The sequence below is a fragment of the Myodes glareolus genome, chromosome 25, assembly GCF_982192425.1.
Source record: "Myodes glareolus chromosome 25, mMyoGla1.1, whole genome shotgun sequence".
Lineage (NCBI taxonomy): Eukaryota > Metazoa > Chordata > Mammalia > Rodentia > Cricetidae > Myodes > Myodes glareolus.
In genome coordinates, this window is record NC_142050.1 from 25,140,525 (window position 1) to 25,168,420 (window position 27,896).

Here is a 27,896-nt window from a genome sequence, read left to right on the forward strand (position 1 = left end):
TTCCTATTTTTCTTTTCTTCCATCTTCCACACAGAAATTAGGACAAGATATAAGAAATATTCCAGGCACATAGCAGAATGCATAACAGAAATGCCAGTACCTGGGAGTCAGAGGCAAGAGGATCCTGAGCGCAAGATCAACCTAGGATATAACAAAAGATCCTATCTCAAGGCATGAGCAAAATACTTAAAGACTATCTTGCTCATATACCCCCTCTTGGAAAGTTGCAAAAATTTGAATTGGTTATGAAAAATACTAAAGATTTGTAACATGACTTTGAACTCTTGAAATTTCTTTCCCAACTACCCTAGTAACATTATAAAAATATTACCCTTTTTAGGATTTGCTTATTTACTTATTTTTGCATCTATATTTTCCTACATATATTTCTATCTTCTTTCTTGAACTATTTATTCTTTGGTTATTTCTACCTAAAAGAATATTATTTCAATATCTGTCAAAATGCTATTTTTTAGCATAATTTTTAAATGTGTCTCCCATAAATCTATTCCCTGATTATGTAAACCATAAGTAGTTTCTTTGAATCATTTGTGTGAAATGTCATTATGTTTTAATGTTATAATTAAATATTTTATTAGCTTTCTAATGTACTTTGAGTTAGAGATAATGTCTACTATGTCCCTTAAATATACCTTGTACATTAGATCCATATTGTATTACTTAACCTTGCATTACATGAAGCAGGTGCTAATGGTATTTTTAATGTACAGTCACAAGATAATGTAATCTAATTCTCCATATTGGGAAATAATAGTAAAATTCAATAATGTAAATATGCACGTTCACCTTTTGTGCATTTTTGAGAGCTGTGCAAAGCACATAAATACTCTAAAATCCACTTCTGTGCACTTTCTCTTCATTACAAATGATTGCTGTGCTTGACTCCCTCGTTAACCCCATTCTGAATTTTAAACTATAATATATAATGACAAGATCTCCTAGTATTTATGGTGTATTAGGTGTTTCTCAAAACATTTTTTTTTTAGTTGCATACATTGGAAATGGCTTTATCTGTTGCAGTCTGGGTTTACCTTTAAATGTGAAAACTCATCTGGCTTTTCATGTCATTATAATTTTTGCAGTGCCTAGTAGGGATATCACCCTATATAACTAAAAATTGTTTTGACTTGAGCACCTTGAATATCTCTATCTCCAAGTTAACATTTAGGATTCAAATGAGATACAGTTTTACATCCGTGATGGGTAACTTGATGAACATGTAACTCTGAGCTTCCATTCGGCTATTTATGAAAATGGGTCAATAAAACCTCACTTCAAATGAGTTTCTTGGAAGTGAATGCTGACTATATAAATGATCTAGACAAGAACAGTCATTATTGGCCTAGGGATCCCCATCCACAGGTACTCTCAATCCCCTCCTCACATATTGATTCAACCAAACACTGTGGTCTCTGCCTTTCTTCCTCAAATAATGTCTTTGTGTTTGACCCAGGGTCTATCTGTGTATCCCAGACTGGCCCTCAATCTTTCATCCTCTTGCTTCCATCTCCTAAGTGTTCAAGTTAGAGACAGGTATCAGCACATCTAGCTCCAAAACCAAAAATGAAAATAAGTTTGGTTCTTATGCAAGCAAGATAAAGATTTGCTACAATAAAAACATGCTAGCTACTTGAGAAATCTCAAATATCAATTCACTTATTCATATTTTTCTTAAATAGCTATGAAGCCCCATAATTACAATTTTATTATAATTGTGGGCTAGGTAGGTTATATGCAGTATATTCTTTTTTATTATGTTAATTAAATAAAAATACTTCTCTGAAAACTCTTTTTCATTTAACTATGATGAGAGAATGATAAAATATCTCTGTTACCTTAAGTTCTTTAAGATATTTCATTGTGTTATTTTCTAGGTGTTCTGAGAAATGAATCTGTCTGTGGATGAATGAAAGCTAAATGCAAAGCTTGGCTTTGTCTGGGCTATAATACGACTTAGTCTCCAAAGCATGGCATAAACTCTAATACATCTAGTCTAGTCAAGTATTCTAAACTTATTCATTGAACTCCAGGAGATTAAGACAACCACATGGGTCATTTGTGAAGCAAGTAACTATAGTGTATTTAAGTTATGATCACTTTGTCCTAAGGTCCCCAGAGATTAATTAGATGATGATGATTGTAATAAGAAATAATAATAAGAAATGAAATCAATATCCTTATCAATTAAACTATAAGTCCCATGTGGAGTCAAGATGAAATTGGATGCTCCTTGGGTTGCCAGCGGTGGAACAGTTGTTTTATTCTCACCAAGCCTCATGGGAAGTTATGGAGCTCCCTTCTTCTCAAAACTCATGATAACCTTTCAAATTTTCTATTTTCTCATAGCTAAGGTTGTCTTCAAACTCAGGTTCCTCTTTCTTCTTGATCATGATGTCTAGTCTAGGATTATAGGTAGTACCATGATGTTCAGAATTGATTCATTTGTGTGGGCTTTGATATTTTACTTTTAAGTTTCAAATTCTATTGTTTGCATGTACATAAGCAATAATTTCTCAATGTTTCACAGGGTGCCAAAAGTGACCAAAATGATCAAATACTACATGTATTAAACTTTCAAAGAATTAAAAGTATACCTCAGCAAAAAAATCAACAACAACAACAAAGGAACAGTGTTCAGGTGAATAGAGACTTAGAGTAGGTTCTCTTAAATAGAACTTTCTACCAGCACTTTTGATTCAGCATGAAGAAATGGAAAGTTGCACGTCTATAATCTCAGTAATTGAAGACCAACACAATAGTTAGACATTTATAGATAAGAGTCAAGCATCGAGATGGTGCTAGAGAACAGATTAACAATCTAGTGAAATAAAGGTATAAGAATAAGGGCCAGGGAAGATATGTGCATAATGCAAGAGCACTTAGAAAGTTTTTAATTTTTAATAGGTAAACAGAATAGAAAACACGGTTAATTAAAATTAATTTGTGCACGATTTTAGTGGTATTTTCTGACTTTTGCTTTTGTTTTCAGTATTCTTTACTTTCATTTATGTTATTTTCTAGGGCACTACAGTTTATAATTTTGTTTAAAATATTCACATTGTGGATAATGTGAATATCACATGGCTAATATCTGCCTTTTAGGCAAATAATACAATGGATGTAAAAAGACATGCAAAAAAACTGATATTGAATTTTCTATTGGTAAGGCAAAAAGCCCTATTATTTCCAGAAAAAAAACTATATCACAGGGATGATTAATGTGTTGTCTACAACTCAAAATGAAGGAGTGAAAGTGGTGAGAATAAAAATTATGATTTCCAAACTAGGAAAACAGTTTAAAACAAAACAAACACAAGGAACATAAATGACAGCATTAGGAACAGACACACCACTGGAGCAAAACAGTTGCAATTTATCTTTTTGATGGACTCATGGGATGCTTAATCTAATCCATGTGAATAGAGGAGAGCAAGGCACAATTATAGCCTGATCCCATGCCAAGTTACTGCAAGCAGAGTGTTCCAAGACAGATCTGAAGAAATGAATCAGGAACAAATGCATAGGAAGAATACAAAAGGACCTGGCTGAAATTATATATCTTTAAATATTAGACCATCCAAGAACTATGACCTATACTCCACCCTTTATTATGTAAATAATTCTGTTTACAAGTCCATTATCAATTACTACAAACACTTAAATTGGCTGTATTTCTTATATTATTTCATATTCTTATTTCATATTGTTAAAAGTACTAAAGTATTACATAAAATTATGATTGTTTTTAAATTGTTGTAATTGTTAATTTGAACACTAACTTTCTTATAGTGATTTATAATTATTATTATTATGAACTTAACATTTTTAAAAGAAAGAGTTCATGGTGAGATGTAGCTTCTACTTTCCTTGAACATATTGGCACTGGAGACCACTTTCTAATTATAACACCAACAGCACAGAATCTGAGAGGAACAGTCAATAAATGGGATTTCTTGAAACTGAAAAGCTTCTGTAAGTCAAAGTACACAGTAAATAAGACAAACGACAACCTATAGGATGGAAAAGACATTCACCAACTCCACATCTGACAGAGGGTTGATTTCTAAAATATAATATATATATATATATAATATATAATATATTTATATAAAATATATAAAGAACTCAAAATATCAAATACCCCAACTAAAAAATTCTGTTGAGAATTGTCAAAAGAAGAATCTTAAATTACCAAAAGACATCTAAGAAATTGCTTAATATCCTTAGATATTAGGGAAATGCAAATAAAAATGGCTCTGAGATACCTGTCAGAATGGCTAAGATGAGAAACATTGCTGACAGCCTATGTTAGAGAGGATGTGGAGCAAGGGAAACACACTTCCACTAATGGTGGGAGTCCAAACTTGTACAAACACTTTGAATATCAGCATGGTGGTTTTGGAAAATTGGGTATTAGTCTACTTGCAATGATTTTTGAGAATTCAGATTATTAAATAAAAATATTACTAAAATTTTGTTACTGATATTTCACTTTCATAATTTTGTTTTATTCTTACATTTGGTGAGTTGTTTGGTTGTATAAATGCAAATGTCCAAATATTTTATTTTTTCCAGAATAAATGTGATTATTAGTTTTCTCAGATGGATCATGTATTGAATATCACATTTCAAAATCTTCACTTAACATTTGGTAATGCCTATTAAAAAATAACTAAATTTTCTTAATGAGTAAATTAAAAAAAAACCTCACATCTCAGAATACCAAATAAAATAATATGGTGCTGAAAACAAACCTCAATGACACACAGATGGAAAGCAAACATAGCTATATCACAAAAATTCCAAAACCTGAGCTTTGGGGGTTTTCTCAGTCTTTGTCCCTGAAATAAATTCTTCTGGCTACAGGCACACAAAGTTCAAAAACTATACTCTTCTGTTTAAAGTTATTGAATAAAGCCATTGAGACAAAGCACTTTGTATCTATGGAATGAAGGGATTCATGATAATAGATGCAGGTTTGAATAATAGCTATTTCCACAGTAAGGAGGGGGTTTAAATTACTTATTGTTTTGGGGTTTTCAGACAGACACTCATATCATAAAAGTTTAAATGCTGACTTCTTTAAGTAAATCAGGGATACCAGTGAAGTCAGAGATTTAAGAGGCATTTCTCTTACAAGAGAAATTCAAGAAAGAGTGCCCAGGTTTATAGAAGGTAAGTATTAGATAGAAAGCTTTTCTCTCTTACAGGGGGTGAATCAGTCATGATTGAGACAAAAAAAGCAAGCAAGTTGGTAAACAAAAGACTCTAAACATGGTTTTGCTGTGAGACAAAGGGGAGGGAAGTATGTGCCTCTAAAACAAATGTTAGTTCTATTCCTTTGTCTTTATTTTGCTAATCAAACATAAATGCCTAGATTTCCTCATTGCTATCTTCAGTTTTATATAAATACCATGGACTGATGGAAAAACTACAGATCTAGTAAAATGTATATTGCTTAAATGGATAGGCCAAAGGATGAAGCAAAAAAGACCCACAGCAAAAACCACAAAATCATCCATGGAAAATGACCAGGTGAAGAAAAGCAGTTCTTCCTTTCCTATGATGTTCATGGGAATACTCTACCCAGAACATACTGGCAAGTACAGAGGGTACAACTAAGCTTGGTTGTTCACTATCTCCTGGTGAAGTCATTTTTAAGAAGAGAGCTTTGAAATCTTAGGACAGAGACAGGTTTAGCTCTATTAGGATAAGAAGAAGTAATGTCAAAATCCAAAACAAGAATAATAGCAAATAATACAAAAAGTAAGTTACATGTCACCATGAGCTCTTTCTTTAAAAATCTTAAAGTAATAATATTTTATGTAACGTATTTATATAGTTATATGCCAACATATAATAACTAGTGATCTAATAATATTATTATGTGCGTATATTTTCACAAGCATGATATGTGGGGAAAATGCATGTTAAAGTGCACACATTGAAGTCAGAGACCAACTTTATGCAGTTACTTATAGGTTTAAATGGGTTTAAGGAGACAAATTCAGGTCACCAGGTTTACATTGCAGGCATCTTCTCTGCTGAACCATCTTCTCAGCCCTTGAACTCATTCTGTGATGCTTTCACTGGCCTTGTATACTTATCAGTTGTGACAGTAGGAAGCTGGTGCTTCTCCTGTCTCCATCTTGTCAAAACTCATCTTCAAGCTTAGGAAAATATACCCTTCTTTCCACATTTACTAGAACCATAAGTGGCAACCATGCGAATATCTAGAAAATCATGTCTGTGGCTTCATGACTCTATTACTGCAAGATTCACAATGAAGAATTAAATATGAAAATAGCTAACAGAAATGTAATGACTTCTAATCTAAAGGTAGTTTTAAGCTTTCTCAGTAAGAACATTCTTGATTTTTCTTTATCCTTTATTACATGCATGGTATGATGGTTAAGACTGACTGTCAACTTGAAAAAAATCAAGAGTCACCGAAGAGACTATCTTCTAGGCATGCCTGAGAAGGATTATTTTGATTATGATAGCCTTTGGAATACTCTTAAAGGCTTATGTTTAATTAAAGCAATTGAGTTACACAGTAAAAGTGGGATACACTCTTTCCAAGTCTTGTATTCTGGACTGCATAAGACAAAAAACTAAATGAGCAGGAGTGTACATTACTCTCTTCTTTGTTACTGTAGCCACAAAGTGACAAAGAGAGGCAAGCTCCTGCTGCCTTCACTTCTTTGTTATGATACCTTAGACTGTGAGCCAGAAGAAACCCTTACTCCCTTTAATTGCTCTTTATAACTATTTTATATCAATAAACTAAACTGTGAAGTAATTAAATGAGACAATCGGAATGGGGCTGTTGCTATGATGAACCTGGAAATGTGGTTACTAGACTTTGGGACTGCTTCAGGGAGAATGTGAAGGTTTTTGAAACTGTGGGCTAGCAAAGCTCTGAAAGGCACCTATTGATCCTTGTATGCTATATTACAATCGTCGTATTTCATATAAGTATTACTAAAATTGACTTAGTCCCTATGTAGAATATCAGTCATATACTGTAATTAGACACCAGGGACAGGTAAAGAATCAGAAGTTCAAGAATAAAAAATGTGGTGTAGTATAAAAATCAGTAACGAAAGTTTAACTTCATCCTTTCCAATTTGAATCCCCTTGATCCCCTTATGTTGTCTTATTGCTATTGCTAGAACTTCAAGCACTATATTGAAGAGGTATGGAGAGAGTGGACAGCCTTGTCGTGTTCCTGATTTTAGTGGAATGGCTTTGAGTTTCTCTCCATTAAGTTTGATGTTAGCTGTCGGCTTGCTGTATATTGCTTTTATTATATTTACGTATGATCCTTGTATCCCCATTCTCTCCAACACCTTTATCATAAAGGGGTTTAGCCATTGACAATGGCACTGGGTCTTGTTTCATCTGCATGTACTGGCTGTTTGAGATCCTAGTCTGTTTGGATGCTCACCTTCCTAGGCCTGGAGGGAGGCGGGAGGAACTTGAACTTCCCACAGGGCAGGAAACCCTGACTGCTCTTTGGACCGGAGAGGGAGGAGAAGAGGGAGTGAGGGGGGGAGGAGGGGAGGAAGTGGAAATTTTTATAAACAAACAAATTACAGCAAAAAAAATCAGTAACAAGACAGAGGTTAGTGTAAGGTGTCCTTCCATCAGTTTTGCTAGAAGATCTAAGTCACACAATTCATGTTCACAAGGGAATATTTTGCAGTTAGTTGAAAATCTGAAAAAGAGGTAAGCGCTGATCTTAAGAAAATATCAGCTGCTCTTAAGAAAATAATTTCCATACCAGAGGGAGAGCAGCAGGAATTTTTCAACTTGATTAAATCTCAACCCAATCACAATTACTGTATTGCTGGGTAATTCCTGATCAGATCCCACAGTTTTCTGGTGCCACAGTTCTTTCTAAAATACCATAGAAATGGCTTAGCAACTTAACCTAGGGGACGTGATCCTCATGCTAGAGCTAAAAATTTCTCAATTGATTCTGCAAGCTGTCCCACCTGTGGAAATACATTTGTAAACGAGAATGTCCAGAAGCCTACAAAGTAGGAATATAAACCATTATTTTAAATTGGAACTGAAATGTTCAATCGTAGGCTTCCGCTGTGTAAGCTCGGGGCAACAGTGGCGACTTTTCTGCCTCTTTGAATGGCACACATCCTTAGTCCCCATGGCATATGTCATGCTCTTTTCTTAAAATTCTCTTCCATCACTCTCTAGACTTTTAAGGGAGCATCTGTAACGGTGTCAACAGACATGATCAGTTTGCCATCTAAGGAAGCTGGAGCAACAAGTGCATAGTCCCTTGAAATGTGACCCTAAAATGAGAGCTGTATTGTCAGAGCAGAGGCAGCTCCATTCTTTGGCAGCAGCACCAGCATCCTGCACCACATTTACCCCATTTTTAAAGGCATGGCTGAGCTTATATAAAGAAAATTAAAATGTTTTCCAAACCATAAAATTTTTGTCTGCATTAGTTGTTGTGTTAAATATGATTTTTTTTCACTGAAAGCCACGTTAGCATCAAGGTTTCTCCTAATTACAACCAATTGCTAATCGTTCATCTGATTTATTGAGTGAAAAAATATCATTATTCTATTTAAAGGAAAGAAAGGAGCCGAGAAAAATTATATAAAATTACTGTATTTCTGAAGTTGGCAACTCTAAACATTTTTTCATTCCACTGTGAGATTTGAAGCATCTGGGGAAAGTGCCTGTAGTCAGCCTTCTATTGTTACTTTTGAATGAGCCAATAAATAAATGGAAACTTTTGCCTAGAGATGAAATGAACCAGAAAAATAGCAAAGAATACAATATGCAATATCAAAGTAATGACACTGATAGGATTTTTTCATCAAAATATACGCATCTTCAGCAGGAACACAGAGCGATAAGTAGGTAGGCCCAGTAGAATAAATAGGTTCCCTTTGGTAACATGTTTCTGAAAAGCCAAAGCATTGTGAAGCAGTGTTGAACTCCAGCTCTAGACTTCACTGTGAAGCACTTGCACCTACGCAGGAGCACACACTCCTGGAGTAGACAATATTGAGAAATATGGGCAGGATGCTTTTACTGCTTAACAAAAAGTAAATACATATTTATCAGGTTGGATTACATGAAAACAAATAAAATAAATCCATAAATGATAATTTTGTAATTAGTTGAATTTGAGCAGCCTAAAATTAGTTAAGTTTTCCTAAATCATTTGCTTAATTTCAGTTTATTGTAAAAAAAAATTGTACTTAAAGTCCAGTTTTATACTTAAATTCATCTACTTTATCATCATCTATTTTATGTAAGACTGCAATAGTCCCATCTTCCTTTCCATGTCAGACATGCCACACAAGCTACTGAGCCTTCCATGTGTGTGCATGTATGTGTGTGCATGTATGTGTGTGCACACGTGTGTGTGTGCGCACGTGTACGTGTCTGTCTGTCTGTCTTTTCTCTACGTCTAGCAGAATTATCATTATTAAATTAAGCAAGGAAAACTGGATATTCACATGTAGAACAATAAAACTAGGCCACAACCTCTCACCCTTTAAGAATAATCAATTCCAAATGGCTTAAGGCCCCGAGGACAGAACTAAAATTGAGAACCCTTCTAGAGGAAGAGGAAAGAAAAGCGTTTCAGGCTGAAAATATCTGTCATAACTCCCGAAAGGATCACAGTCACTCAGCAAACATCCCAGTACCTAAAATGGATGGCATAAAAATAAAGAGCTTCTGCACAGAAAGGAGTTGGGAGAAAGAGACAGTCTAGAGAACAGAAGAAAAAATTTTGTAAGCTAAGAATCTTACAGAGAATTGCTACTGAAAATATGAAGGAATCTAAGGAATCTAATATTCAGAAATTAAACAAACTAATAATAAATACATAAAGGACAGAAATGGAGAATTTCCAAAAGATGGAGCACAAATATCCAATAAAGTTCATGATCCCAAACTATCAAAAGAAAAAAAAAAAAGAAACTACATTGAGATTCCATTTCACCCCCCAAAAGGGCAATCATTACAGAAAAGAAAACTAAAAACAATTGTTGATTAGGATGAGGGGAAACAGAACTCCTTTACATTGCTAGTGGGAAAGAAATTAACCCATCCACTAATGAAATTCTGATAGAAATTTATTTAAAAAACTAAACATACACTCATTGCATGACTCATCTCTTCCACAGCTGGATATCAGTCATAATATTCGATGTGAGTGGATCACACAGACGATTGCACAATAATTTGGATTTCAATAGTATTCACAGTAAATGCTGAGGAAACCCAGTTTGGTGTCGAAAACAGAATAATTACGAAGAAAATAAAGCACATATACATGAGAAAATAGACTTGGCCATGACAAAAACTGAAATTATGTTGTATGTAGAAAGGAATTCAACTAAAAAATCATCTTATTAAGTGAATTAAATCAGCCTCCGAAACACTCTAATAAATCAAAATTTTGTAAAGTGTTTTAAATAGAAAATAAGAAACATGACTGCTATTTAATGTCAGTTTGAGGCTTTCAAGTTTGAAAATAAACAGAGCAGCAGAGGAAGAGGGCAAAATCAGAAGAAAGTTTCAAAATTGTGTCTTTTGCCGACCACTTTTCCAACATGAATCCATTGCACTGAACACAGAGAATTTAAAGACAAGGAATAAATACATTTATGTAATTAATTACATAAATTATTTATTTATGTAAATAAATACATTTATACAGGATGAAAGATTTCCAAAATATACACCTAATAATATGTTACTACTTTTTCTTTTGAAACTTTTGTTTAACAACTTTCACAGTGGATGCAAATCTTCACACAATTTAAGATTACCTGAGTAGCCTACAAGAAAATCTACCTCTGTGGCCTGCACTTTTTAATTAAATTGTCTCTCCTGTGCATTCATATCTCTCATACATATTTGTCCCTTCCCTCCATCAATGGCATATTATCTTAGCTTTATTCAGTTATAATTCTTAATATTTAAAAACAATAATTAAGTAGGGTGAACAGTCATTCTTCTGAATTTGTATCCATATCCTTTATTTGCTCTCTATTACAAAGTATTATAAAGTATTTGCATTGCTTTCTCTTGTTTTATGTTATAAATAGCTAACATTATGTTGAAAGCATCACCCAGATAAGAAAAAAATAAGTGGAATTCTCCTTCCATAAGGTTTTTAAAACATTACAAGCAAATAAAAACCTAGGATGTTGTTGCTAGACGTGTTTGGTTTCTTCAGTTTTGTAAGAATTGATTATAGCACATTCATGAATTAGAAGTCATTTATAAGGGACTGCGAACTGATGAGGAAGAAATGTACTATGCCAATGTGAAATCACTATCAAGTCTTCTTAGTACTGCAAGGGAACCCTAGAAGAAGGAGGAACAAATTAACTCTAAACCATGCAATCCCTGAGAAACAGAGCTGAGAACAATGTCTTTGAAAACTAGTCATTCCACCGTGATAACTCAAACTTCATAGCTTTTCAAAGTCCCTTGCCATCGATCCTTGTTATTATTATTTTTAAATTTCTACCTTCACATTGTCTCCTCCAAAGGGACACACAAGAGGTTCACAATTATCTAACAATGAAAAAAAATGTGTCTCAAAACAGTAGGCCTTGTGAAAACTGGGTAGTTTGATTTTGGTGTTTGTTTTCTGTAATTTAGTAACAAGCCTGTGATTCTCTAATTTGCCTCACAGAATGAAGCTGGCAAACAGGCCAAGTAGCCATTGTTTGCTAAGAGGTACTTTTCAACTTGGGTGTTTAACGAGTATGACAGGCTCTATGTAACTGAACTTTTGTTCCTCTAAAATATACCAAAATTCTTCAGAAAGGAGCAAAACTGCTGAAAGAGAATTTTATTTTTAAGTTATTCTATTATAAGAAGGAAAGGACACTGTGTATCCAGATCTGAACCGCCAGTCACCCATATGCTGACAAACCGAGACTTTTCCAGCAGAGTATGCATGCTGTCTCCAGAATTAGAACCCTGGGGAGGAGGGGCGCTAGCCCAGACAGTGGCACTCTATTAGCTATGATACTAAAGGAGGGCACTGTAGTCATACCCATCTGACAGCCTAGATTATCCCAAAAATGTGGTCTAATCTACTTAGAAACAAAGCTCTATCATTTCCTCAAAAGTGTCAGATTGTAAGCTAAAAAAAAAAAATAAAAAATAAAAATAAAAAAAACAAAAAACAAAAAAAGGAATTACAGGTTCCAAAGTCCAACAAAGACCTAACAGGCTTTCTGTTTGATTTCTGTTTTTTTGTTTCGGTTTTTTGAGACAGGGATCTACAAGCTTTTTAGATTTAAACAATATCCTTGTTAAAAGTCTAGTCCTTAAAATTACTTGGAGTTATCTATCATGCTTTGAAAAGTATCCTCCTCCATGGAATCAAAATTTCCTCTTCAAAATCACTTGAATGGGGTTTTTGCCTATTCACCTGGATACTGTGACCTGGACAATTTGTATTTTTTCTCTTCCTTTTTCTTTTCTTTTCTTTTCTTTTTATTCTTTACTCTTTTTTTTCCTTTTTGGTTTTTTAAGACAGGATTTCTCTGCATAGCCATGACTGATCTGGAACACACTCTGTAGTCCAGGTTGGTCTCAAATTCAGAGATCCAGCCTGCATTTGCCTCCAGAGTGCTGGGCCTGAAGGTATGTGCCTCCACCACCTTGCCTGTTTCTGTTTAACCTTCTTTGACTCCAGAGTACATTCCACTGTTCCAGTATGCTTGATATGTAAAGCTAATAATTCTTTCTTCGGCTTTCTATTAGATTTTTTTCTTCCCCAACTACTTTTCTTTCTTTTAATTTCTATCAATCAGTACATTTCTCAAGTCCACCCCCTATGTCATATATTCATATTTTTTAACCTTTGCTTACTATTTTATATCTTAGCACACATGTATTCTTGTAGTAGGATAAAGTATAAAATATAATTAGTTTAATAATCCTTGCATCAATGAGCATGAAATATGAAATAAAATTTAGGTGTCTGTCAAGGAAGGTATTTCTTAAATAATGAGATCTTAAGCAGCAACCTACCCCAGCAGTAATAGCCTTGCCCATATAATGAATATAAAATAAACTAGAAATTAGAAATTTCGCCCATACTATGGTAGCAACTCACCCAACCTACAAAGATTAGAAATCTTTACATATATTTTTGGAAATAGAAGCAATGAATAATTTACTCTAATACTATTCCTATTATCCACTTTTGGAAAGTTGAAGAGCTCTTGAAAAACCTTTCATTATTTGACTGTCACCAAATTCTAAAATTAATAAAAATGTGAGGAGCATTCTTTTGATCCTTCCCAACACCCCACCCATAAGAGCTACCAAGACAGTACTTCTTCTAGCTAATCCATCCTAGGAGAATCAGGTACTAAGCTCCCATAGGTTCCAATAGGAACTAAGTTCCAAAAGGAACTCTATGAAAGCCTACCATAAGTCAGTAGTTAATCTGAGTTTTGAGATTTAATTGACACTAGAGACTTATCTGAAAATAAAGTCAATATAAAGACTTATAGACCATCTCTGTACACGACCAGGAAGAAATAACCATATTATCGTTTGAATAACACTTTACTCGTAAGCAATGAATCTCAGGGTTTCTCAGACAGAAATTGAAAAGGAAATCACTAAATACTGATTTCTACTATGACCATTGTCTTTTCTTTTAATGAAGCATCCTCTTCCCTTGCCAAAATTATACCCTACCTTTCTGTGACATTTTTGTTCAGAGATTCAGAGATATAAATATCCATTTAGTTTCCAAACATTAGAGGAAATTTAGTCTACTCTTAAAGAAATTACTTAAAGTAGTATCCACAAACAGCTAAGCAATCAATAAAGGTAAACCTTATTGGTATTGTAGGAAAATGAAGTAGCTTCCAAAATTAAAAAAAAAATTCTAACTACTTCCCTTTATGTTTTTGGCCAGGAAGGTATCTGAGATCCCAAAAGTAATATAATATCATGCCTCTGTGCTTGGTTGCTCACTAGAACTAGATTGTTCTACACCACACTGCTTATGGATCATAGAGACTTTAAGGTGCAACTAAGGTGGAGGTTGACTCCCCGCTGGCTAGCTAGCTTCACAGTGATGGATGGTGTTATGTAAGCTTTAGAGGGGAGAAGAGGGAATCATCACCAGCCTTACCCAGTTGTGAGCCTTGTTAGCTACAGTACCAACCTGTCAGACAAGATGTGTGCACTGGTTCAATAGAATCATGCCTACTATGATTATAACCACTGAGTTTAAAGTTGGATTCGATACCTGACCCCATGGAAGAAATTCATCCTTCACGCTGTAAACATGATCAAAAGTTCATGCCTAAGGAATTCCTAGGTACAAAGGGGAATCTACTACTGATCTCCTGTTCAATGGACACATTGTGCCCATAAAAGTGCCTTCAAAATATTTGTGTTTATGCACATAGATAGTATTGTTCTCAGCCTTAGTCAAGAAGCTTCTTTTTGAGTGGGAAAGTCGATTCTGCAGAGACCTGTCAAGGTGCTGAAAGCTAGTGACTATTTAGTTTTCATTACTAAATTTGATATCTGTGTGATGCCTTACAAGGCTTTTGGAACAAAAAGAGGGAACAGAAAAAATGTCAGAGAAATGAGAGGAGTGTGCCATACTGTTTCCTGGGCACAATATGACCGTTGCACTCAGCAATGCTCACACCAGCTGTGATTACCTGCATCACAAAGTGCCCAGCAGAACTCTGGATGGAGCAGGGCCTCATAATTCCCATTCCTCCCTGTGGGTTGATAAACAACTAAACAATTGCTAGTATAGAAAGACTAAACAAGGTCTCCCTTCCTCCCTCAAAACCACTGGCAGTGAATAGTTGCTGGGTGATAGATATATTTTTCAGTGCTGTAGTCACAGGAAAAAACTGAAAACTTGAGTGTGTGTGTCTGTGTGCATGCCCGCATTATGTATAATATACATATTTAATGATTATTTGATAATAAATGGAGTGATAATATGTATCATAAGATTTATGTTATAAAGTAGGAACCAGAAATTGACATGTATAAATTTGGGTATGGGAAAAAATTCATCATGGCAAAAAATTTAAATTTCAACATCATATCAGAAATGCAGATATTAGGAAATGATGAGAATGAAATGAAAAGCAAATTTCACATTAAATTTTTCATTAACTCCATAAAAATCTAATAAATTAAATATTTAAAACATAAAAATGATATCTAATGTTAATACCACAAATTATGATAAAATAAAGGATATTTTTCCCTTTGATCTGCAGTGGTGCAATTAAAAAATTCTTAGATTCTACTCAAAGAATGTTTTCTAATATCAAACCAAATTAAAGGATAATTCAAAACAAAAATGTAGCATTTTAAGAAATACTGCCATTATCACCATCTGATGAGCAATATGTGTGTGTGTAATTTCTAGGTTCAGAAAATGTACCCATGCAATAAACCAATTTTAGTGGTGTGCATCTGTAGTCACAGCCCTTGGGATAAGTCAGACCCATGAGGATGAGTTCAAACTTATATTTAGCTATATATCATATTCAAGACTGAACACAGTATATGAGACTCTGGTTCAAGTAAAACAAATACATAAAAATCCACTTCAAACACATCACTATTTCTACTAGAAGAATACTGAATGCCTAACAATAGCAAACATAAGCAAACATACTGCTACGAGCTAGGCTATACTCCTTCAGTAGTTGGGTCTAGAGACTTTATCTTCACTCACTGAAGGGCAGCAAGTCGCCCAGTCAGTATGAGTACTCCATGGCAGAGAAAAAACAGAATGCCTGGCATATGAAATAAAGATACAATTAATCCCATCGAGGCAGAAAAATAGCTACTTACTTGCCATGAATACATTCCAAAGACAGATGCAAAAGTCCCTGTTCTTAGAAGCTCAAGCTTTTCCCTCTGTATTATATGTAGACAGTGGAGAAGTTTTATCTTCAGTACAGGATTCTTTTTTTTCTTTCATTAAAAATAGAGTTTTAATGTAATATATTTTAATTACAGATGCTCCTCACTTTACTCCTCCCAGTTCCTCTCCATATCACCTCTCATTTGCAATTATTCCCTTCCTGTCTCTCATTAGGAAGCAAACAGGTTTCTAAAGGATAATAAAATACAGTTCAATATAATATATTAACAGAATATGAACCAGTAAAACAAAGAAACCACATTGGGTGCAACAAAACCAACAGAAGGAAAAGAGCCTAGAAGGAGGACCAGAAAAGATATAGACTCAGAAACACTCTTGTTCACACACTCAGGAATCCCATTAATACATAAAACCTGAAGTTATAATATATATGCAAGGGACCTGTAGGGTAAAATAAAAGAACAAGTAAAAAAAAGAAGAGGAAGAAAGGAAGGAAGGAAGGAAGGAAGGAAGGAGAAAGTAGAAAGAAAAAAGAGGAAGGGAAAAGCAAACAATGTAAAATGAAAAAGAAAAGAAAAAGTCTTGTTAGTTTATTTTAGACAAAGAAATTCTATAGATGCCATTAGGTTGTTTTTTTTCTGTTGTTGTTGTTGTTTTTGTTGTTGAACATCTACATCAGGTCAGGCAGCTGAACCCTAAGGGTAGTTTCCCAGTGAGCTTCCCTTGCAGAAAATTGAATTTTCATTTGCAAGTTTAATCAGCTGCAGATAACTTCTGGTTTATCTCCAGTAAACTCACGGAGCATGTGTCTACTTCTCCTGTTAGCTATAGGATCCCATCTGGTGTGGACCCTTGCAGGCGCTGTTCATACTGCCCCAGTCTCTGAGTTCGTATGTGCGCCAACCCTGTTGTGTCTAGAAAGCCTTGATTCCTTGGTGTCCTCCATGCCCTCTTGTTCTTAAACTCGTTCTGCCTCCTCTTCTACAGGGTTCTTTGAGCCCTCTGAGGAAGGATTTTATGGAGACATCTTCTTTAGGGCTGCCTGTTCTGAGGTCTCTAACTGCATAATGTCTGGCTATGGGTCTCTATGTTTGTTTCCATCTGCTGCAGAAGGAAGCTTCCCTGATGATGGCTGAGTAAGGCAATGATCTGAGTACAACAGAATGTCATTAGGAGCTATTTTCTCATGACATTCCTTTAGCAGAACAGTAGTATTTATTTTTTCCCTAGGTCCCTAAGCTCTCTAGTATCAGGTTCTTGGTCACGTAGGCAGGGTCAGGTATGAGTTCCATCTTGTGGAGTGGACTTCACATCAAGTCATATATTGGCTGAATAATCTCACAAGGGTTGTGCCAACACTACCCTAACCTATTTAGCCAGCAAAACATTATTGTAGATACAGAGCTTTTAGCTGTGTTGGTGCTGCTGTTTCTCCTTTGGTAGTGTGCAGAGTGCCTTTCTTATACCAAAGATGCTAGCCCATGGGGTGAAGGCTCTTGATAGGCACCAGCTCGACTTCCCCACGTTCAGTGAGTTTGTGTAGATGTTGTCTTCAGCAATGTTTGTAGAGACAACATATAGACTTGGCAATAGCCTGGGTTGTTTGGGGTTCTCTTATGACCTCTTTGACCTACAACTCAAGTAGATTGCTGTAACCCATTCCCCATACTGAAAGTTTTACTCGGTAACAAGACATACCCAGCTGGGGCTCTGTCACTCCTGTTATTTGGTGATTTAATGAAGATCACTTTCATATGCGTATATACTTTAGGACACTGCTATTGCATTTGTTTCCTATGCTCCTCAAGCAGCACTTAATTTGAGCCGGCTCTGCTAGTTTTCCGTCCCTCATCTCTCTCTTCCCCCACTATCCCTGCCGTTCTAGTTCTCCCCTCATCTGTACTATCGATCAGACTTCCATTTCCTAGACAGATCTGTCTCTCTTCTCCAGGCCCTTAATCTATACTTAACTGGTGTGATCCTATGGATTATAGTTTGGTTTTAATAGACACAAACACTAATATTTACATATAAGCAAATACATACCATATTTATCTTTCAGAGTGTGAATTGCCTCACACACAATGATTCTTTTTTCTAGTTCTATCCATTTGTCTGCAAATTACAAGACTTCATTTTTAAAGCACTTAATGATACTCCACTTTGTAAATGTACCACATTTTACTTACCCATTTATCTCTTGAGGGACACCTAGGTTGTTCCCAGTTTCTGACTGTTATGAACAGAGCAATAAAAACCAGATTGACTAAGTGTCTCTATTGCAGGATTAAAAGTACTTTGCTTAACAACCCAGGAGTAATGTAACTGGATCTTGAGGCAGATCAGTTCCCATCTTCCCAAGGAACCACTACACTGATTTCCACGGTGGCTATATGAGTCAGCACTTTAAGCAGCAATGGATGAGTGTTACTCTTCCTCCACATTCTTGCCAGCATGAAATATTCCCCATTTTTAAATAGTTACTTTGTATGCACTTTGTACTCCTCAATATATTTTGGATATTAGCCTTCTATCAGATACATACTTGGTAAAAATCTTTCCCCATTCTGTAGGTTGTCATGTTTTCTGAAAGATGGTGTCTTTTACTACACAGAAGATTATCAGTTTCAAAAAGCAGGACTTTGTTTTAAATCTTTTTTTTCCATGATATTTATTGAGCTCTACATTTTTTCTCTGCTCCCCTCCCTGCCTCTCCCTAATTTTATTGTTTTAAATCTTTTTTTTTTTTTTTTTTTTTTTTTTTTTTTTTTTTTTTTTGGTTTTTCGAGACAGGGTTTCTCTGTAGCTTTGGTGCCTGTCCTGGAACTAGCTCTTGTAGACCAGGCTAGCCTCGAACTCACAAAGATCCGCCCGCCTCTGCCTCCCGAGTGCTGGGATTAAAGGCGTGCGCCACCACCGCCCGGCTATTGTTTTAAATCTTAACAGCATAAATATTTATGTGTTTTCCAGTGTATGTAATCTCAGGCTTTTTTTTTGATTGTTTGTTTGCTTTGTTTTGTTTTTTAGAAAATTAAATCTCTAAGTGCTTGGAGATCTGAAATCTACCAAGGCCACTTAAGTTCTCTTATATCTCTTTTATTTTTAAAAATCAAATATAAAATTTATTCTATTTTTTCCTTGAAATAACGATAACAGTAATGCTAGAAGGGTTTTCTTTGCAGATTGGCCTAGAATACATCCATTGTCAGATGCTATTGACTGACTTGACAGCTGAGGTGTGAAATTGACACTTCCTGTGTAGAAGATCCCACACAAGTGCCTGCTCTGCTAGGCAAAAATAGCATAACAGGACTCACAGCGCTCTGACAGTTCTACTGAACCCAAAGCTCCATTTGAGAACTGGCTTGCTACCATTAATTTTTGTGGTTGTTCATTACTGGGCAGTTAACTTTGCACTACCATAGACTACCATAGTGGTAAACAACTGATTCTTTAAACTGATTCTTTTAAAATTGAAAGAACATTCGATGCTAGACCTATTTGTCTTCATACCTAATGGTGTTAAAAAAGTTGATATAATGTGATAATCATAGAGGAGTCAATAGACTATGTTTGCTTACATTCATTGTATTTCTGACATTGTACGATCATGGTACTCATATTTGTGAGGCATCATCTCTTCAAAAAATAAATACATTATAGCACCTAAGACATGTTGAGAGTTTCCCTCATTTTCAATTATTTACATTTCTTATTCTAGTAATTTAATTTCCTATTGGTATTTTAAGATCTTTAAACAAACACACTTCTAGACTTTCCTATTGTCAACACTATTCTTGACTTGCATCTACACATCTCACAGATGGTCCATAAGAAGAAATGTGATGGAGGCAGCTACTATATAACATGATGCAGTCTCTCACAAATGTGAGAGCTTGGTAATTATACAAACTTCCTATTTCAGGAGTCTTGGTCCCCATATTTGGAAATGCACTTACACTTGTGTTTTAGGGTTTCAATTAATGTAAAGAAATACCCATGACCATGGCAACTCTTATAAAGGAAAACATTCAGTGGGGTGCTTACAGTTTCAGAAGTTTAATCCATTATCATCATGGTGGAACATGGTGGCATGCAGGATTACATGGTGCTGGAGAAGGAGCTGAGAGTCCCTCATCTGGAGTCACAGGCAACAGGAAATGAACTGGGATAGCTTCAGCAAAGGAGTCCTTAAAGCCTGCCCCACAGTGACCCACTTTCTTCAACAAGACTACACTTGCTCCAAAAAAAGCCACACTTCCTTATAGTACCACTCCCTATGAGCTTATGGGGGCAATTATATTCAAATTGCTACAACCTGCAAAGCCAGTGTAATGTGGGAACTGGGTCAGGCACTATATAATATCTCAAAAGTATATTTCCACCAAAATTTGGAGACTAATCAAAATACTTTTTAATATTACTCACAGATTGCAGAAGAGGGTTAAATTTATATCAAAGAGCAGCATGATTCCCTTCCCCTCTTAATCTCTAATGTGTTCAGCTGTTTCCATGTCTTCTCTTTCCTTTAAAACACTAGTAATTTCTTCAATAGCAAAGCAGAACATGCTTGATTTTTTTTTCTGTCCTCTTATAATATTGGTAGACTCCTTTGTGGGAATGCCAATTTGTGCAATCACTTTGGAAATCAGTGTGGTGGTTTCTATGGAAACTGGGAGTCAACCTACCTCAGAATCCTGCAATTCCACTCTTGGAAATATACCCAGGAGATGCCCAATCATACTATAAAGCGTTTATTCAACTATGTTCATAGCAGCACTATTTGTAATAGCCAGAACCTGGAAACAACCTAGGTGCTCCTCAATAGAAGAATGGAAAAAGAAAGTGTGACACATATACACTTTAGAGTTCTACTCAGCGGTAAAAAAAAAAAAAAACAATGACATCTTGAATTTTGCATGCAAATGTATGGAAATAGAAAACACTTTACTGAGTGAGATATCCCAGACCCAAAATTATGTACTCACTCATAAGTGGATTCTAGCCATAAACAGAGGACATTGAGCCTATTAATTCCTGATCCTAGAGAAGCTAAGTAAGAAGGTGAACCCAAAGAAAAACATATATTTATACTCCCGTATATTGAAAGTAGACAAGATCGCCAGGCAAAAGTTGGGAGCACGGGGGTAGGGGTGAGGTGGGGAGTAGGGGAGATGGGGAGAGAGAAGGGAGAAGGGAGGATTGGGGAGAGCTTGGGACAATGTGATGGTTGAGATGGAGGAAGGTGGAAATGGGAACAGGGAAGAAGATATCTTAACTAAGGGAGCCATTTTAGGGTTGGCAAGACAGACTTGACTCTAGAGGGGTTCCCAGGTGTCCAAGGGGATTTCCACAGCTATGTCCTTGGGCAGCAGAGGAGAGGGTGCCTGAACTGGCCTTCTCCCATAGCCACATTGATGCATATCTTGCATATCACCATAGAGCCTTCATCTGGCAATGGATGGAGATAAAGACAGAGACTCACATTGGAGAACTGGACTGAGCTCCCAAGGCCCAGATGAAGAGCAGAAGGGGGGAGAACATGAACAAGGAAGTCAGGATCACGAAGGGTATGTCCACCCACGGAGAAGGTGGGACTGATCTAATGGGAGCACACAAAGGCCAGCTGGACTGGGACTGAACGATCATGTGATCAAACCGTACTCTCTGAAAGTGGTTGAAAATGAGGGCTGACTGAGAAGCCAACGATAACGACACTGGGTTTTGATTCTTCTGCATGTACTGGCTTTTTGGGAGTCTAGTCTGTTTGGATGCACTCCTTCCTAGACCCAGATGGAGAGGGGAGGACCTTGGACTTCCCACAGGGAAGAGCACCCTGACTTCTCTTAGGACTGGAGAGGGAGGGGAAGGGCGAGGAGGGGGAGTGGGAGGGAAATGGGAGGATGGGAGGAGGTGGAAATTTTTAAGAAAGAAAGAAAGAAAGAAAGAAAGAAAGAAAGGAAGGAAGGAAGGAAGGAAGGAAGGGAGGGAGGGAGGGAGGGAGGGAGAGAGAGAGAGAGAGAAAGAAAGAAAGAAAGAAAGAAAGAAAGAAAGAAAGAAAGAAAGGAAGAAAGAAAGAAAGGAAGAAAGAAATAGAAAGAAAGCTTTCAATGAAAGTCTACATTCATAGGTCCAGGATATGCCAGGATATGTATTTGCCACAGTCTAAATGCATAGGTGGAAGTCAAACTTTATTATCAAAGCCTCAATATTGAAAAAATAATATACCATATTCTCATTCTCCACTGCTCCTGCTGATCTTCTTCTAGGTCAGTAAGGCAGTCTTCCTCAAAATTACAAAGTAAAAACAGTCTTTGACTCTGGGAAAGCATCCACATCAAACCTGCAATCCCTCAGTGTGTGTCCTTCAATGTTTACCTCAGCTGTCTTGTTCCGGTAGGAATCTATATTCATAACTCAGAACCTATTTTCTATCTTAGCCCATCATTTCTTTAAATTCCTAGCAACATTTGAGTATTTTAGGTGTACTTCTAGAAATAGAATTCTGAGACATAAGTAATTCAAAGAATTCCTTTGTCCACTATGAACTGAATACTGGCCACTCATTTTTGATACACCACATCCAAAATAAATAAACTTAAAAAGCTAAGTGTGTTCTTTGTTTAACCAAAAGAACTTTCTAGAAAGTGTTAATTTAGTATATTCATTTAACATTATTTATTTTAAAGTAACTAAAATCCAAACAGTATATCAATCCAAGTAATTATTCTTTTAAGAACGTGTGTGTCTGTGTCTGATATCTATGTGGGTGTCCATGTGCACATTAATAAGTATACAGGCACATGTCTTTTATAGTACAAGTACAGGTGAGAACATGATACTGATTGTAGATCCTCCTATTCCTTCTTGTTTGAGACAAAGCTTCTCTTGTATTTCTGCTGTACATTCTATATTATCTGAGCTGGAAGTTTCTGAAACCTGTCTGTTTGCCCCCATGAACATAAGGAAGCTGCCATTACAGACACTCTTGATACATGTTCATCTTTTAAATGAGTTTTGGGGATTCAAATTGCTTGAAGAACAACTGCTTTTACCCACTGAGCCATCTCACCAGCCCCCAAGGTATTTTCTAATCTCCACAGATTTTGGTATAACATTCCAGAAGGAATCACTGACAAGAACTAGTCATCTTGAAATGCCTATATGTCCAAATTTTAAAATTAAAATTCTGTGGTAATACTTCTTTACTATGTCCTATATGATGATCCACTTCAAAAGACACAAATATGACATTTAACACTCCAGCGGTAAAACCTCAGGAACTCATTCGCTTAACAAAACTATGGCATAAAGTCAAAATATCCAAAGCATAATTTGGAGGCAACTTAAATATTCATTGAAATGTTTCAGCAGAGACAAAATATGAATCTCAATGAAACATAGATAGATCAATATAATTTCTTAAATTCTTGTTACTTCTTTCCATTTCCAGAATACTTTTTTCCATAGAAGAGTTCTTTTTTTTTCAAAGTTTATTAAATTATAAAAGTTTCCATTTCCGCCCCTCCTCCCAACACCCTCCCACTCCCCCCACTCCCTCTCCTCCTCCCTCTCCATCCCTAAGAGCAGTCAGGGTTTCCTGCCCTGTGGGTAGTTCAAGTTCCTCCCCCCTCCCTCCAGGTCCAGGAAGGTGAGTATCCAAACAGACTGGATCCCAAAAAATCCAGTATATGCAGAGGAAACAAGTCCCAGTGTCATTGTCAATGGCTTTTCAGAAAGACTCCGGGCCAGCCACATTCAGAGAATCCGGCCACATTCAGAGAATCTGGTTGGATCACGTGCTCATTCAGTCCCAGTCCAACTGGCCTTGGTGAACTCTCATTAGATCAGTCCCCTTGTATCAGTGGGTGAGCGCACCCCTCGCGGTCCTGTTTTCCTTTTTCATGTTCTTCCTCCTTCTGCTCCTCATTTGGACCTTGGGGAGCTCAGTCCGGTGCTCCAATGCAGATCTCCATCTGTATTGCTATCCATCGTCGGATGAAGGTTCCCTCTGGTCTTGCCTTCTTTGCTCACGTTCTCTTTCCTTCTGCTTCTCGTTTGGACATAGGGAATTAAGTCCAAAGGTCTTTGAGCCTATTATTCGTGATCCTAGAGAAGCTAAATAAGAAGGTGAACCTGAAGAAAATCATGTAGTTATCCTCCTGGAGATTGGAAATAGACAAGAGTCCCAGGTAACCTCGGGTGCATGGGGGGGGTGGGAGGGTTGTTGGAAGGGGAGAGGGTTAGAGAGAAGGGAGTAGGGGAGGAATGGGGAAAGCTCGGGGGACTGGGATGGGGGGAGGGAGGAAGGATGGATATGGGATCAGGGAAGAATATATCTCAACTAAGGGAGTCATTTTAGGGTTTACAAGAGACTTGATTATAAATGGGATCCCAGGTCCAAGGAGAGATCCCCGGATTGTTCTCTGTACAGAGGAGAGGGTGCCTGAATCGCCTTGGCCCATAACCATACTGATGAATATTTTGCTTATCACCATAGAACCTTCATCTGGCGATGGATGGAGATAGAGACAGAGACCCACATAGAAGAGTTCTTAAATGATCCCACATCGTCGGGCGTTGGTAATGCATGCATGCATTTAATCCAAGCACTCAAGAGACAGAGACAGGGGGATCTCTGTGAGTTCAAGGTCAACTGGTTTACAAAAGTGAGTTCCAGAACATTCAGGACTATTAGACAGAGAAACCTTGTCTCAAAAACAAAGCAAAGCAAAACAAAACAAAACAAACAAAAAAACTGTTCACATATCATCATTTTGTCATTTCCTCTCATTTTCACCCTTTGTCCAGACATGCATCTTTCTCACTCTGTAGCTTCCCCGGAAACATCCTTGCTCAGTCTTTTCTCAGCCTCGGGGTTTCCCACCAAGCCCAGTCAATGCTCACTCTCTCTCCTCCTCGGTTTCATTTCCTAGATGCATTCTGTCTTTTCCTAATCTTGTCAGCGTGAATCTTAGGCTGATTCATTTATTACTCATTCTCTTTCCATCCATCTTCCCACTTACAGGTATCAGCAATGCTTCTGTTTGAAAGACAGAGTAGAAACTCCATAATAGCATAAAGTCATATTTTCCTTCTATATAGACAGTGATATTTACTGTAGATGATTGGAGAGAAAAGATTCTATATATGATAGATATTACCTATATAGAATTATATATTTAATATTATCTATGTCAGAAAAAGCCTATGCCAGATACATTGCTCAAAGAAATAATACTGAGATAATAAACAAGATACTTTGGTAAGAATCATGCCCCTCACGGGCATCAGTCTTTCCTTCTCCCTGCTGCATTCCCACCAAGTACCCTGAAGTCAGACTATCAATAAGTTAGAGGAGAAGGCACTGATGGAGAGAGGTCAGTGGTTCTAGGAACATGAGCTAGTGCTGCAGAGAGGGACACAGCTTGACTCACTGCCTTTGCAACTCCAGCTGAGCCCTGTACTTGCCAGGTGGTGAGGAGGGCAGAGGCAGGCCCTGAGCTCCAGAACAGCTGCTCCCTTCTCTCCTTCCACTTAATATTTGGGAATCTGGGCAGTTTGGAGGCAGTCACAAGGGAGCGCTAGCAGATGGCTGCCATGCTGTGGGGGTTTATTCTTGAATGGAGAGATCTTCTTTGACTAAAAGCAACTATATTTATATGCTTTAAATAAGGTCTATAGGGAAGCCAGAGAAAGATACATTCATGGAGAAATTAACATTCTTTAATTTGGGCTTTTAATTCGGTTCTCTGTTTCCAGTAGGATTTCATACAATATATCAGCTATAGAATAGCAATTTGGCTGGCATCCACAACATTTTAAAAAGACAGATAGAGATAAATAAAGGACTATTTTGTCTTTTTATCATAGCTTTATCTATTTTAAACATGCCATGATCAATTGACAGATCTATGAGGAAATTTCTTAAATTCAGCCAACACTGACTGCGAAGTATTTTATTTTAAGTACAGTATAAGAGATTTTTCTATCGGCATGACCTTCTGTAAGACAGATATGGAAATTTTTTCCCATTTTTCATACAGAGAAATAAGAAACAAATATATTATAATTTATTTCAAGCTAAGCAGGTTCAAATCTGATTTTGACTACATTTATACTTGCTACAAAATATGTCAAAATCCACCTAACGAACAAAGAGCAAAGTAGAGTTTGGGATTTTTCAGTATTTTGGTGTTTTCTTTTCAAAAATATCATGTCCTTCACAAGTAAGAGATTACAATTATATAACTTGTTGAAGCTTATAAAGTGATTTGTACTTCAGAACATTTTTTTATCTTTAAGAAAGTCTTATTTAAAAAGGCATCTCTATATACTAAGATATGTCGATCCAGGGATGCTGAAAGATATCAAAATACTTGGCTGTCAGCTTTGACACAGTAAGCGGGTCCTTCATTTTTCCAGTACACTGAGGCTAAGCCTAGATGTCTTTTGCTTTTATCCACTAAATGATTCAGTTCTCCATGCTAAAACATACTGTTCAAGGGCATAGCAAAAGTTGACTCTTTTTAGCAATAAGGTATTTATGTGATACACTGATTCAACAGTTATGGTAGAAATAGCTATCAAAAGGATCTAATATTGTTATCCCTGAGATGATATGAAATATCAGATTTCCCCAACCTTCTCAAAATGTTAGCTTTAAAATGCTAGCACATTAATATTAGCTTCAAGTTAATTCTCCAGAAGGATGAGCTTATAGATCAGTGACAGACCACTCATCGAGCAAGTATAAGGTCCTGGCTTTGATTGTCACTAAGAATATATTATAATTAAAGTAAAAATATTTTTGCAATAAGTAAACTCTAAATTAAAGACATTTATATTCACTAATAGTTTCAGTAACCAAGTAGCACCAATAAGTGATTATTGTCTCTAAGGATCAACTTTCTTAGACTGAATAGATGGCTAGATATAGTCTTTCTAATGTTCAGTTGTAATCAAGATATTTATTTCCAGTATCTGATTCTAATACAGGCAGAATCCACATTCAGCGTTGCTTCCTATATAAATCTTCAGCTTTCCTTTCAAAACACTTACTTCTTCATGAATAGTCTCCAACTTCCTCTGTCTGCTTTGTTGCAGTTTACTCCATAACTAATCCATGCCCCGCCTTTCTACAACTTGTCCAGAACCTTCTAGGATCCAGAATCTAGGTCCACTGAGTTTCTATGTGGCTTCTTAGACGCTGTCTCCACTTTCCTTCTGTATTCTGATCTACTAAAATCCTGCAACATTCTACTTTCCCATTGCTCACCATATCCAATCACCAGTTTCTACTTGATGTTACCTCTCTGTTAGTTCTAAATGCATATCTTTGGAAGCAACTAAATACATGTTTTTAGTTTTGATCTGTGCTCTCAGTGGCTGAGTGGTCCTAAATAAATAGTCATAGCTAATCATAACTGACTCTGTAAAATGGCATCTTTGTTTGTTGTTCGTATTTCATTTTGCAACATATATCTTTACTGTATAGCCTAGGCTGGCTTAGATTTTGCTATGTAGCCTAGGTTGGTGTGCATATGTGATCCCCCTGCCCTTGTCTCATTACTCCAAAATTAGACTCTCGCATTTCTGTGCTCAAAATAAAGGAACCTATGTGTAGAAAGTACTTCAATTCTAGATTGAGATAACAATCAAATACATGAATAATTATAAAAGTCAGCTCAGGTAGAAAACTCAGTTAGAACCAAACTTCTCAAAATAGAATGTTAGATGCATCGATTCCTGTGTGCTCTTCATATTAGAAGAATTTGAAGTTGGTATAATTAATTAAACAGTACTTCCCATGGCCACTTCTCTCAGTCATGATGCATATTAACATGTTACAATATTTATAGTATTCAGGGGAAAAAGACAGAACTATCAAAATAGTTGTCCTAATATCCATGTGTGTATGTGCACAGAAAGTCACCACATGCATGAGTAGCAACTATTTTAATGC

At 36.3% G+C, this 27,896-nt stretch overlaps 1 protein-coding gene across 1 annotated transcript in view; it reads right to left on the minus strand.

The window, feature by feature from the left end:
* Positions 1 to 27,896, minus strand: part of Grm8 (glutamate metabotropic receptor 8) — an 824,187-nt gene that overhangs the window by 112,804 nt on the left and 683,487 nt on the right. The window lies entirely within an intron of this gene.